At 40.7% G+C, this 14,285-nt stretch overlaps 1 pseudogene; it reads right to left on the minus strand.

The window, feature by feature from the left end:
* Positions 1-479: 479 nt before the first annotated feature.
* Positions 480-913, minus strand: LOC121148195 (annotated as a pseudogene).
* Between the last annotated feature and the right edge of the window lie 13,372 nt (positions 914-14,285).

Genomic DNA, 14,285 nt, shown 5'->3' on the forward strand with positions numbered 1-14,285 from the left:
ATGGGTTGGGTTCTTGGTTTGTGGTATCTGTGGTCTAATCACATTGTGGTCTTTTGAGAAGTCAATCAGTGGATGAGAACAGTAGCTCTCAAATTCACACACACACACACAGAAACCTCATACCATTTAGATTGGCTATTATCAAAAAGAAGAAAGAACAAATACTGGCAAAGATATGAAATGTGAATGTAAATGAGTATAGCCACTGCAGAAGAGAATCATGGTGGTTCCTCAAAACACTGAAAATAGATATACTATGCGATTCAGCTATTCCACTAATAAGTAAACATTCAAGTGAAATGCAAGCAGGTTGTTAAAGAGGCATCTACACCCCATTTTTATCGTAGCATCGTTCACGCTAGCCAAGACCTAGATTACCTAAGAGTCCATCAACAGATGAGTTGGTTAAAAAAGTGTGATATGCACCAATCATGCAAAATACTTGTCTTATTTTAATGGTTAAAAACATATATTTAAAATTAGAAAGCTGGCTGCAGTTCAAAAGATCCCAATTTTTGAACACCATAATCATGAGCCAGCCACATGCCTGCTTTCTTTTCTCCATCAGGTCTGATCAGGGTATTAACTTTGGCCACATCAATGTCACAGAGCCTAATCACGGCTTGTTTGATCTGGTACTTGTTGGCCTGGACATCCACAATGAACACAAATGTGTTGTTGTCTTCTGTCTTCTTGGTAGCAGACTCTGTGTTCAGGGTGAACTTGATGATGGCGTAGTGGTCCAGCTTACTTCTCCTGTGGGCACTCTTCCAGGGTAGAGTGCTGCCACCTTAGGTGTTGCATCTTCCTGTGGCTGTGGACACTTCAGCACCACCTTCCTGACCTTCACAGCCTTCACTTTGGCTTCAGCTTTGGGACAGGCAGGAACTTCTTTCTTTGCCTTCAGTGCCATCTTGGTAAAATGCCCTTCAGTCTTTCAAAAGGAGGAATTAATGCTGCAACATAGATGGAACTGGAAGTCATTGTGCTGAGTAAAAATAAGGCAGACACAGAAAGACAAGGACTACATGATCCCATTCATATGTAGTATCTAAAAATTTACTCATGGACATGAAGAATAGAATGGTGGTCACTAGAGATTATGGAGAGAAGAGAAAATGAAAGGATAGGGAGAAATTTTAATGGGCATTAAGTTATAATTAAATTCAGTTAAAAGTTCTAGGATTCTATTACACATTAGGATGAATGGCTAATGGCATGTACTTTTTTAAGCTTTTCATTTTTAAAGCTATAAGAGGGCCCAGCATGGTAGCCTAGTGGTTAAAGTCCTTGCCTTGCATGCACTAAGATCCCATATGGGCACCAGTTCATATCTCAGCTGCTCCACTTCCCTCCCAGCTCCCTGCTTGTGGTCTGGGAAAGCAGTAGAGGGTGGCCCAAAGCCTTGGGACACTGTGCCTGTATGGGAGACCCAGAAGAAGCTCCAGGCTCCTAGCTTCTAATCATCTCAGCTCCAGTCTTTGCAACCACTTAGGGAGCGAACCAGCAGATGGAAGATTTTTCTTTATGTCTCTTGTTCTTTCTGAATATCTGCATTTCCGTTAAAAATATTTTTTTAAAAAACCTATAAGAAAGGATTTTGAATCTGCTTACTACAAAGAAAAATGTGTTTCAGTGAGAGCTATATCTACACTGTTTAAACAATATATACAAGCATTACACATATGGATGTAATTTTATGTGTCAGTTTTTAATTTCTTTTATAAGCTTTGCCTGCAGATGTGTCTGGAATCGGTTTAACAGTGGCTGTCCAACTCTACTTTAAGTCTCAGACCAGCAGCACTTCTTTTTTATTTCCTTCCTTTACTGAATATAATTAGCTTCCATTATGATGGGAAGACTGTCATGGAGCCAAATATCTAGAGTTAGAGTGGGCCAAGTTGAGCTTAAGACAATTTTAAGATAATTGAGTGGAAACGTGAATAGATACTTGGATTTATAATCTTTGAATTTAAAAGAGAAGTTTGGGCTATAGCTCGAAGATTAGAATTTTCATTGTCGCAATCAGAGTTAAAACTGTCACAACAGGATAAAAAGAGAAGGGGAACAGGGAATGGACCCTTGAAAATAATGTCAGGTAATACTAGAAAACACTAGCGAGCAAGCCCGAAGAGTTTGTGTTTCTGTAAGCTCCATGAAGAAAATGTACCCAGCAGGAAGGGATGGTCATTTATGATGGAGTGCACAGGCATATGAAACAACAGAGATTTTTGAAATTTTGTTATTGGATACAAACATGTTTCTGGTTGTTTTGGGTTATTCTTATGAAATTATCCTCTTAATATTTTGAAATATCTTTGATATTGACAATGCTCCTTGTCTTTAGATACATTGCCTGATAGTAACATAGCCACATTAGTTCTGTTACTGCTTGCATAGTATACATTTTTTTCAGTAATTTTTCTTTTTGTTGATCAGCACCCTTATATCTAGAGTGTGTCACTTGGAGTAGCGCCTAGTTGGCTGCTGTTTTGGTATTCACTCTGCCAATGAAATAGTTTTTGCTTTTATACTTAATGCAGTTACAGAGAGCTTGTTAACTGTTCCATCTTGCTTATTTGTTGCCTAAGTGTTCTTTCTGCTCTTTGTGCCTCTGTTCCAACTTCCCTGCCTTCTTTCGAATTATATAAAGATTTTATCCTGTAATTTCCCTTTTATTTTTAGCTATGCACTTCTATATCTTGTTCAATGGTTATTCTTCTTGTTTTAGGGAGGGAGTGAGCGTAAAATCTGTTATTATATATAGGAAACTCAATCATGCAACCTTACCCTGTCTTCATGACGAGGTATTTAGCTTGGACCTTTTTCAGTTTGCCAAGTGCAAGCCACAGACATTGGACCTAGAAAATAAATGTCCCAGTAAAGGCAGATTTCATCATGTATGTCATTGGAGTGAATTTTGACGACTTCCACCAGGTTAACCAGAGCCCCTCTGTCTTGCCAGTTCACCTGCATGAAACTGACAATGGCACCTGCACAGGTACTTAGATATGGGATGAGGGCGTGGCAAGCTGCACTTACCCTACTCCACAGAACCCCAGCCTCAGTTTCAGGTGTCTTAATTGTATTTCCATCAGGGAGAGAAAAGAATCTTTCTCTCTCCCCAACCTTCTCTCTGTCTCTTCCTCTCTCAGTTCTGCCTTTATAATTAAAAATAATAACATAGCCTGAATACATCCAAAAGATTTTCTGGATATCTCACTGGTCAGAACTATATCTTGACAATAAGATGCTGGACTTTCTACCATTGTCCATACCTACAATGTCATGATCATTTAAATAACAAAATGGTGAACTTGTGACTATTGCTGAGAAGCTATACCATTGTAACAATACAGGGGAAATCAGAGTCAGGGAGGGAGAATGGTAAAGGTGGAAGGGTAAACCTATGAAACTACAGCATGAAAAATTTTAAAAAATTTAAATAGCTATATGACATTCCCTTCCTTCCATCAGTCCTTAGAAAGGAAACAATTTGGCATGGCAGGTTAACTAATTGAGATTCAGCTATCTGGGGCTGGGGACATCATCCAAGAAAGGCACATTGGATTTCAATGATGTCTGTGGAACAAATCAGGATGGTTGTCTGTGGATTATATTTCTCAATTTACTTTTATCTCCCCATCCCTATAGATTCCTTGGGATAAGAAGGTTCTCTTCCAAATTCACTTGCTAAATAGCTCAAGGAAGCAAGGGATGCATATTTTTAAAATAATTCCCAGAAGATTCTGAAGATTCCCTACTGTGCTAGGAACATAAGCTGGACCTCCCTGCTTTAAGGCAGTGTCAATATGTCTCAAGTTTTGGCTTCCCTCCCTTAAAGGGCAAATCTAAGATTCTTCATAAATGAAGGCAGTTTGTTTCCTTCCCGTTGGTTTCCTTGTATTCTCCGAGACGCATCATTATCCCTAGGGACCATCAATCTACCATTGAAATGTCATCATTTAACACGGTGTCACAGGCAACAAAGCAACTGCAGAATAGGTTGCAGCAGGGACCTTTTGTCTGATCTGGTGCTTATTAGGTGAGCCACCTTCATGTTTGTATCATAGAAACTCCTCTGTGAAAGGCTTCCTCATAGAATCACCAATTTTTCTATAAAATCTCTCTCGCTGGAGAGCACGTTCTGCCTTGTCTTCCTGAGCCAGCAAGACTCATTTAGAATTCATTTTAATTTTTTCCTCAGACTCTCAATAGCCAAAACATTGGATTTAAGCCTCAAATGCTCAATCACCATAGCATTTTGACGATAGACTTAAGAAACATCTAAGTTGCAGGTTAAAAAAAATTAAACCCAAGGTGTCAAACACTAAAGTAAGCCATTTTTCTGCCTAAACTGGTAGGGATCTATGTGAGGCTCAAAAATGACTGAAGTAACACCTTGAATATCTCCAATGAACTGCAATACAGTGACCCTGTGAGTTGCTTCCTGTCTGTGCTGAGGATTTTAATCTGCACTTGCTCCCCCTCTAAAGAGGACCTTCTGCACCACGTCTGCCAGGCCACAGCAATGAGAGCAACTGTCCTGTGCAAATGCAAATATTTGCAAAAATTTTCTCAGATTTGGTGTAGACCAAGTTTGCGAATGATTTAGAATAATTAAAGGAGCACTGTGTGCAAATGTCGACATAGGAAAAAAAAACTAACAGAAAAGGGGTGCAAAGTGACACTACAAATGGCCAGCTCTCCCTATTATCACTTGCCGTACATCTCACAAGACAGCTGATACCCCGCTCGGTATGGCTTCCAGCATCTAGTGATTTATTGGGTAATTCAGCATTTGCCAGTATGTCTTGTGCTAATTAAATGCATCGCACTCTATTCAGAAATGTCACAATTGATTTGTCTTCTGCAAGCACTGACTTTATTTCAATCTTCTGAAAAAGATTTTATGAGCCTCAGATAACTTATCCTGGCACATTCATCTCCCAGGGTGGCTTCTGTGAGTGAGGGCAGTAAGCAAGGGAACCCTCGATGAGCATTCAATACAAATACCTTTGCACACATCTTATTTATCCGTGATGTGCCATATATTTGAGCAATAGTGGAGGTAGAACAAAATTACACACTGCCCCATTAGCCTATAACAGCACTACACATGACACAAGTTAGTGTGAAATGATATTGGCAGAATTCATTGGATGATGTTAGATCAATCCAAAAAAAAACATGTACTTTGAAAGTGTATTATTTATTATGAGGTGTTTACTTATTCCCAGATTGATTCTGACAGAATTTGGCTATTAAGCAACTTGCGTGCAAGAGAAAATCGCATGATGGCATTTCAGGAGCGGGGAGAGGAGAGGAGAAAATGCTGCAGGGTGGACTAACACATCTCACGCACGTGTGGAATCACAAAGGTCTCAGCGAATGAGCACCTAGCTGTTATCTAAGCCTGAGGTTTTGCTCCATTGCACTTTGCCCTTCTAACTCAGAGTGCTCTCAAAGGACGAACCACAGGAACTATCCAGTTCAGTTCAGAGGAAATTAAAATTCAGCTTCAAGCATCCACTGCTTATGAATTGATAATCTATGCCTCACAGAGAAAGACAGCCATCTATGTCCCATTGGGATAGAGTGATGGCTGCATTTGAGAGCCAAGGAAAAGATCACTCAAAAAGGAGCTGCTGTACCATGGTCAGGAGGGAAATCTCAGAGGGCATTTTTCTGGAAATTAGTAATTCACCAGCATCTACCAGGATTATTTCATTTTTCTCCATTTTGTATGAATGTTTGAGTATAGGTGCAAAAACACATCATTGGACAGCAATAATGCTGATTTTCAGGGGCTGTGTGGTCTTCTGGTAAGAATATCTTTTCCCTTGGAAAGTGTAATGTAGTCCCCATGGCAGAGCTTTTCGTGTAGTTTCAGCCAGTACGGGCTCTGATAAAGTGGCTTGTGCCTTTTAGTCTATTGCAGAGAAAAACCAGGACCATATGAGACTAATTAATTTATTCAGATCCTTAGCATCAGCCATTTTACCTTATTTCTGAATTACTAACATCACATGTTTTTTAAAGTCACTCCATGGATTTGGTTAGTGGGCAGCTGAAGTCATTAATCTTCACATGTCAACTGGAAAATTCTTTAGCAAAAGCACAAAAGGAAAGTATAATTAAAAATTTTACTAATATGTTCTACCAAGAGCTTTAAAATCTACTACTGTTTTCACTTAGTAGACTAGGAAGCTAAGATGAAGATTCCATAGATGACCATACTTGCAAGCATAAAAAAAAACAGCTGTAAGATGGCAAAACTGGAACTATGCATCAGCCTTCAGATTCTAACACCCATCTCTCTTCATCAGAGCTGTGGCGCGGGTCCAGGTTAGTATCTGAGAGTGGAAGAAGAATGATAAGGCCAGGCACAATGGTGGGAAGAGGAGTAAAGCTTTATCCTTGGTGTACTTAAATTACATGAGTTGGTTCTGTTAGCAAACTGGTGTGCATCTGGGTCCTCAGTGCTGAGTACAATGTCTTTTGCCCACAGTCTGGATGTACAGAAGAGAGATGTTGAGGTAGATGGCGGGCTTCTGATCTGCTCTACCATGGAAACAGTCACGTCTTTTGTTTTCAAGGGCGTTAGAGCCACTCTTAGTTACACAGGTGTGTAAAGTTGGCAAAACACACCAAACAGTACACTTAAAATGAGGGCAATAAATTTTATTCCAAAAGCCAAATATTTTTATTCACTAACTATAAGCCTACACGCAATAACACATTATTCTAAATAAAGTCAATGTAGTTAATAAAATACACAGCCATGTGCCATCTTCACAAACAATGGGATGTTAGGAATTTTAGTTAGCTATTTTAAGCTCCATATTAGGATTCTGGTTAAGGGAGAGAGAGAGAGAAAGAGAGAGGAACACTAGATAAGCACCATACTCAAGTTATTTGAGGAGAAATTATTAAAAGGATTACATAGGCAAAGTGTAAGAAAACTTGAGAAAGTGTAGTACCTTGGAGGGTTAACAACTCTAAGACCACAACAGGAAATGTAGTGCTTACCGGGATGAAGAACAGACCTTGATAGATAGATAGCCATCTGGAAGCTTCTTGCAGGAAAGTGAGAATGGAAGGAAGAAATATCCATCCACCCCTCTCTTGTCTCCTGCTGGGCTCATCTTTGCTGAAAACACCTGAAATCCGGAGGCACGATTGCTCAGGAAAGGTCCCACAGCCTCTCATGTATAGAGTGAGGATGGGAGCATGGATGTTGCAACACAAGTGCACTCACCATATACTGTCCAAGTCTTCTAGTCCTTCTCCGTGGATCCCAGTTCTTATCCTGTATCAAACAGGCCCAGGAATTTGAATTTTCGAAAGCTATACAGGTGACACTGATGAACAGTAAGTGCCTTGCATCATATCACAAAATTGCTCAAGTTGATTGTGAAGACAAAATTTCATTAGCATCCAAAGGCAGACAGAGATCTCCAAACTGATGGTTCACTGTCTTCAATACCTACAACCAGTGGGATTGGGCCAGGCCAAAGCCAGGAGCCAGTAACTCAATCTGAGTTTCCCACATTGGTGGCAGGGAACCAAGTACTTGAGCCATCATCCCCTGCTGCCTTGCAAGTTGCACATGTAGCAAGAAGCTGGAATTGGAAGTTAAGCCAGGATTCAAACCCTGGCACTTTGCATAGGATGCAGCTATCCGAAGTAGCATCCCAAATGCCAGCCACAAAATTCCACTCCTGATTCTACTTATTGTTTCTAGATTCCACTCACCTAAAAATATTAAAAGGGGTTGAGAATTTATAAATCACATTATCTGAAGTTCTGATGGACTCACTGTCACAGGCAAAACCAACTTCCTTGACTGACAAATACTTGGAGAATATAAGCATTGCAGTTGGACCCCTGAGAAGGCAAAAGAAGAAACCTTTGCAATTCAAGTTTCTACCTTAAAGGTAACAAGCAGTAACCAGGAGTCCAGTGGCTCCTCTATTGCACAGAGAAGATGATGATGTCATTGTCATGTGCAGTCTTTGGGTTTAATGAACCTGTCATTTTTGCATCACGTCATCTAGCAGTGAGGAAGTAACTAGGAGAGATTAACTCACGTCCCAAAGTTCTTCAACTACTCTTTGCTTCAACCAGAGTCTTCACAGAATGACAAGAGCTGAGGAGGAAATAAGAGAGGCCCTTGATGTCACTTTAAAGAAAATCCAAGAGTTTTGCCTAGGAACAAGTCACCAGGCCCCACCCTTGGAATACTCTAGCTCAATTTCACTGATAAGATCAAATAAAGTGGAAAAAAAATTTCAGTGAATTTCAATATCAGCACAGATGCAATTCACATTTTTCATGGATGTGTTTTCTGATTGTATAAAAAGCCCTATGTTTGTACTTCAAAGTGCTTAGCTGGAGAAAAATAGAGCTGAAATTATAATACAAATTCTGTAAAAGATGAACTTGGAATGTATTTTTATCTTGAATTCACGTAATAACAGTATGATGCACGCCTCTTATGATAAGACAGTTACTAACACAGCTACGAGGCTTCCTTTTTCATGTAAATATCACAGTATGTAGGTGCTTAACGTTTTGTATAAAAATAGTGCATAAATATGTTCAGCCCTAAAATGACACAAAATGTATGCACAGTTTTAGGGAGAATGACATCTTTAAAACATTTCTAATTTTTCCCACAAGAAGACATCAATCCCACTTTTTCTTTTAGAAAAGAGTCAATATTATTCATTCCACCCGCCACCTCCTCTCTTCTTTAGTACTACTTGACAGTTTTACTATCAAAGGCAAGGTGTCTATACAAGAGCAGTGAGACACAGACAAGAGCTGTGACAGATAGTTCTCTTGGGATTTCTGAAATCAAGGAACCTTGAGGAGGGGACCACAGTTACCTGGGCTGGAGAAATGTGCTGGCCAGCTTCTGTGGCGTCAGAGAGGAGTGCTTGCTTATGTCCTGTGCACATACAGGATGTTCCACAGCCATTCCTTTTGAATGCTCGGCTGTGCCTCAGTCTGCACCTGCTGCTAATATTTTCAATATTGGGAGTTAAACTTACAAAAGGAGATATAACATCTGTCAACATATTTACACCTTAAAAATCCAGTTAAAACCTGTGATATAGAATACATTCTCCCATTTTGACACCATAGCTTCATAACATCCAGGTAGAAAATTTTATGGAAAGTAATTGCTTTTATATAGCCAAAACTCAGTACAACAGCATGTCATAAGGTTAAACTATTTTTGGATGTGATAGAATATTTTGTTTTAATGCTAACTGTAATGACTGGATGAGCAGTAAGGGAAACATATAAAATAGCTTAAATAATTCCTTAAAATTTATGTCTGTGTCTCTTTTCAAAAATCAACAAATACATGGTTATAACGAACATATTTGCATAATATCTGTGCTCACCTAAATAATTTTTAATGTGGGTTTTTCAAAGTGTGTCTAAAACTTGCAAGTATTTTCACCCAAAATGTAATCAAATGTAAATGCAACAAATCAGTCTTTTTTTCATAAACCTGTAAAGAAATATCTTCCTCCATGATATAAAGAATTACTAATGGAAAAATACAAATCTTACTGCATGTCAAAAGGTTTAGATTTTAAGCAAAATGATTTATAAATCTATTTTGAAATAGTAAATGTTATTAAATGTATTTGTAAATTTTAAATTATTTGTAACTTCAACACTATGTTCACACCTAGACTACCACATTTAAAAATGACAGGAATCCTTTAAATGTAGCAAAATGCCCTTCTTTGGAGCCAGTGTTCTGGCTCAGCGGCTTAAGCAGCCATCTACAATGCCCGCGTCTCATATCTGAGTGCTGATTCTAACCCCAGCCATTCTGCTTCCCATCCAGCTTCTTTATTTGAAAAAAAAAAAAGATTTTATTCTATTTTCATTGGAAAGTCAGATACACAGAGAGGAGGAGAGACAGAGAGAAAGATCTTCCATCCGATGACTCACCCCCTAAGTGGCCACAATGGCCGGAGATGCACTGATCCGAAGCCAGAAGCCCAGAGCCCCCTCTGGATCTCCCATGCAGGTGCAGGGTCCCAAAGGCTTGGGCCATCCTCGACTGAATTCCCAAGCCACAAGCAGAAAACTGGATAGGAAGCGGGGCTGCTAAGATTAAAACCGGTGCCTACATGGGATCCGGTGTGTGCAAGGCGATGACTTTAGCCACTAGGCTACTGCACTGGGGCCCCATCCATCTTCTTGATAAGGCACCTAGGAAAGCAGCAAAAGATGGCCCAAGTGCTTGGGCCCCTATCACTTATGTGGGGCACATGGATGGAGTTCCTATTGCTCAATTTGGTGCGAATCAACTGATGGATGATCTCTGTCTCTTTCTTACCCTGTCTTCCTTTTTCTCTTTAATGCTCTGCCTTTCAGATAAATAAAAAATCTTTTAAACAAAATGCCTACCTTCAAACATACATAATTACTGTGACTATTATATTACTTAGTGAATGCTTCCAGAACCATAAACTGAAAAAGGAAGAAAAACTGAAAACTGAAAGTTAGGTCTACAGGGAATTCATACTTACTATATAACATATCTAGAGTTTATAACACAGCTTGAAACAACAGCCTAGGTTGCCTTGTACCCAGACAAATGCTGGGAGGAAAGTAGCCAGGAGCTGTCAGGAATTCTAGGCCTTTTAATGCCAATTTTGTGTTCACTATACCAGTAAGCCAGCATATTTGCTTATTCTTTTTTTCCCCCTGAGATATGTAAGGAAGGTGGGGAATGTGGAGTCAGGGCATGGCATCCTGGCTCCCAAACCACAGCAGGACTGAGTTATACTGACTGGACCACAGTACCACTTGGTAGGCACAATATCTGGGGCTGGATGGGAGCATGCCTGACAACACCTCTGTTAGGCTGACCCACCAGAAGAACCAGGGCTGGGGACAGGTCAGGCTGGACAAGGCACCTGTTGGCATGCACCAGGGCTGGGTTTGGGGACAGGGAGGGCTACGCAAAACCGCAGAACCCATGGGTGTGCACAAGAGCCAAACGGGATGCAGGCTGGCCAGGCCAGGCGACAACGGAGGCTGCCGTGCACAAAAACTGGGGCTTGGGAGGGCTTGGTGATGGTGATTGGGAGCTATCTCAGCTAAGCCTGGCACCACCCTGGTATGCATAAGGATCAGGTCTGTGGCAGGCTGGCTGGGCTGGGCCACAACACCCATCAGTTCATGTGGGATATGGGACTGGGGAAGAACTAACCAGGCAGCTTGCATCCACAGTAGGTGCATTGGCTGGTGCAGGTTTCAGACCACACCTGACCCTTCACTGGCTGGTACCCACAATAAAGTGTGAAGTCGCCCCAGGCAAGGTTTTTTGGGGGACATCCCAACTAGACTGCGGGAGTCAGACTCTGACCACATGTAAAATTGCAGGATGTATAGTCAGATCTTAGCATGAATGTGTCAGGACTGAGCCCCCTCAGTTGCTGATACCTGCGCAGTGGACAGCATGCCAAGATGCACACAGGTACCATGACAGTAAGTTCATTTATATCAGCAGGGGACATTGACTGCCTCATCAGAAGATGCAAAGCAGAACAGGTTGGACAGTTCTCCTGGCCCAACTTTGGGGCATGTCCCTGGGCCTGCAGATGTACTAAGGTGGACTTGGTCAGCCAATAGAGCTTGGACTTTCTCAACCCTGAAACAATGAAACTAACAACTTGTCAGAACTTTTAAAACTACTCAAGTAACGCTGACGGAACACTCTTTCCCAGGTCAGGGTCTCTGAAGCATCTTTGATGATGATCAATGACCAGCCCCAACCCCAGGTGTCGGTACAGTTTGACAGCAAGAAGTGGCCCTCTTCTCCTACTACTCCCCTGTGGACATAGGAGAAAAAAAAAATAAATAACACATGTGTCCCACCCCTTTCCTCCTTTCCTAACCCTCCCCTAGTCAGGGCCCACATGGGCATGCATCCCTCTCAACTATGTAGACAATATTAAAAAGAAAATTTTTAAAAATTTTAATTTACTGATTTTTTTATTGGAAAGTCAGATATATAGTGAGGAGGTGGAGAGACAGAGGAAGATCTTCTATCCGATGATTCACTCCCCAAGTGGCCATGACGGCCAGAGCTGAGCCAATCCTGCAAAGCCAGGAACTTCCTTTGAGTCTCCCACAGGGGTGCAGGATCGCAAAGCTTTGGGCCGTCCTCCACTGCTTTCCCAGGCCACAGGCAGGGAGCTGGATGGGAAGTGGAGCAGCCGGGATATGAACCGGTGCCCATCTGGGTTTCATGTGTGTGCAAGATGAGGACTTTAGCCTCTAGGCTACTACACTGGGCCCTAATTTTTAAAAAATATATCTATTAGTAACTTAATTGATTTACCTTTTGATTAAATACATTGACTAGTCATAGCCTGTTGTCATCTCCTTGCCTCTTTTCTAACTCAGCCCTCAGAAGCAGCACCTGCCTCTAAAATCAGCAAACCATAAAGCCCAAGGACATAGCTTGAGAGGGCGTTCAAGTGCAGTCACCTTCTGTTTGGAGAGAGCAAGAAGCATGGGCACAGATCCCACTGAGATGTCAAGGGTGCCAGGCACCGAGTCAGCTGCATAGAATCGTGGCTGTAGCTGTACCCATGCTGAGCAGTGGCCCATGGGCAGTGCCTTCTGTTTGTGACTGCGAGATCCCCTGCTGTCCAAGGCAGGGCTCTAGCTCAGAGAACCCACTCCCACCAGCCACCAAAACAATTTAAACTGATTTGTTTAGCTAAATCCACACCTTGTATTGTTTTTATGAACAGATCAGAAATTGGAGCAATGTGAGAACTGGATGAAAGCTTACACAACAGGAAGTGGAAGAGCCTGTGACCAACTGGAAAACCGTGCCTGCTTCAAAACGTTTAAATCCAAACACAATTTGTAAATACTTTGGTGGCCTGACAAACCACATTTGCTGGCCTAATTGGGCTGCGGGCAGCAGCTCTGAAACCACGGAGACCCATGCTCTGAGACTGCTGACTGAATTATACAAGCTAATTTGTTCTACGGTAACAAATCAATCTGGAAGTTCCAGATGTCATGCTTACAGGTGCTACTCGGGAAATAACTCCCAGTCTCCAGTCCCGATCCAAAAACATAATTTTACCAAACCCTGAAGCTAAAATTTTCTGAGCAGTGTTTTCTTCTCTAATTCAACAGATCTCTCATTTAAAAGAATCTAATTCCAGGGAAAAAAAAAAACAGTAAAAGTTCTTTATCACCTGGCATAACTAGGTGTTAAAAAAGATTCCAGAAGATGTGACTTTTTCTTTGCAAACTTTGTCCCTGACAGAACTTTGACTGTCAATTGGGAAATAAAGCTCAGGTTAGGATGTCATGTTCCAAGGACCACGCAAGTTAAAATAAGATATTTGTGATCCTCAACTTCTCTGTAGCTAAATTTACACAACGAAAGGCACTATTTAACATAACTACTTTTTAGAATGTGAATTAAATAAAAACAATATTTCTTTTGAACTTTATTAATTTCTGCTGATAGTGGATCTGTTTACATTACCTGATTTACCAAAGACATGGGTTTTTAGGTTACTTTAAAATAGATACCCAACACTAATCAAGATCTGACTTAGGATTTGAAAATGTGCTTCTTTTACAGATCAGGCCTAGATTGTACTCATTTTTTTTTCTCAATATGATATCTCGAGTCATTTTTCTACCCCTAATGAGCTTCAAAACGATCAAGATGCTTTTATCTACGTTTTATACATAAAACCAAGAAGTAAATAGTGAGTAACTCTCCTCCAAAAAGAGGAATATATAGTACCTAATAAGTGCTAAGCATACGTCTGCCTGGGAACAACCCTGGAAAGCCGTGGAATGTATTCTAGCCCCATCTGCATTGCATAAGCTGGACAGCAACCTTGGAACTATGATTTTAGCTGCCCAAGATCACACAGCTTGATCATGGCTTCATTTCTGACATACACTACATAAAAGAGCAGACAACAAATTATTTTCTACATCACCACATTTTAAACAAATGTCAATACAAATTAAAAAGAAACTTAAACACGTCTGAATATGTTTTTCACAGAGAGGAATTCAAAGCACTAATTACTGTCACCTAAGAAGACTGAAGAATAAGTTGGAAGATTAATGGAATTAGTTTCAAAGAGTGATGAAATTTATAGCAATTGTGGAAAACAACACAGAGGTTCCTCAAAAACCAAAGCTACATCCACCAAATAGCCCAGCTAGCCCACTTTTAAAAGGAATTGAAGTCA

Source organism: Ochotona curzoniae, unplaced genomic scaffold, assembly GCF_017591425.1.
Source record: "Ochotona curzoniae isolate NIBS_2020 unplaced genomic scaffold, NIBS_Ocur_1.0 scaffold_4683, whole genome shotgun sequence".
In the NCBI taxonomy this organism is placed as follows: Eukaryota; Metazoa; Chordata; class Mammalia; order Lagomorpha; family Ochotonidae; genus Ochotona; species Ochotona curzoniae.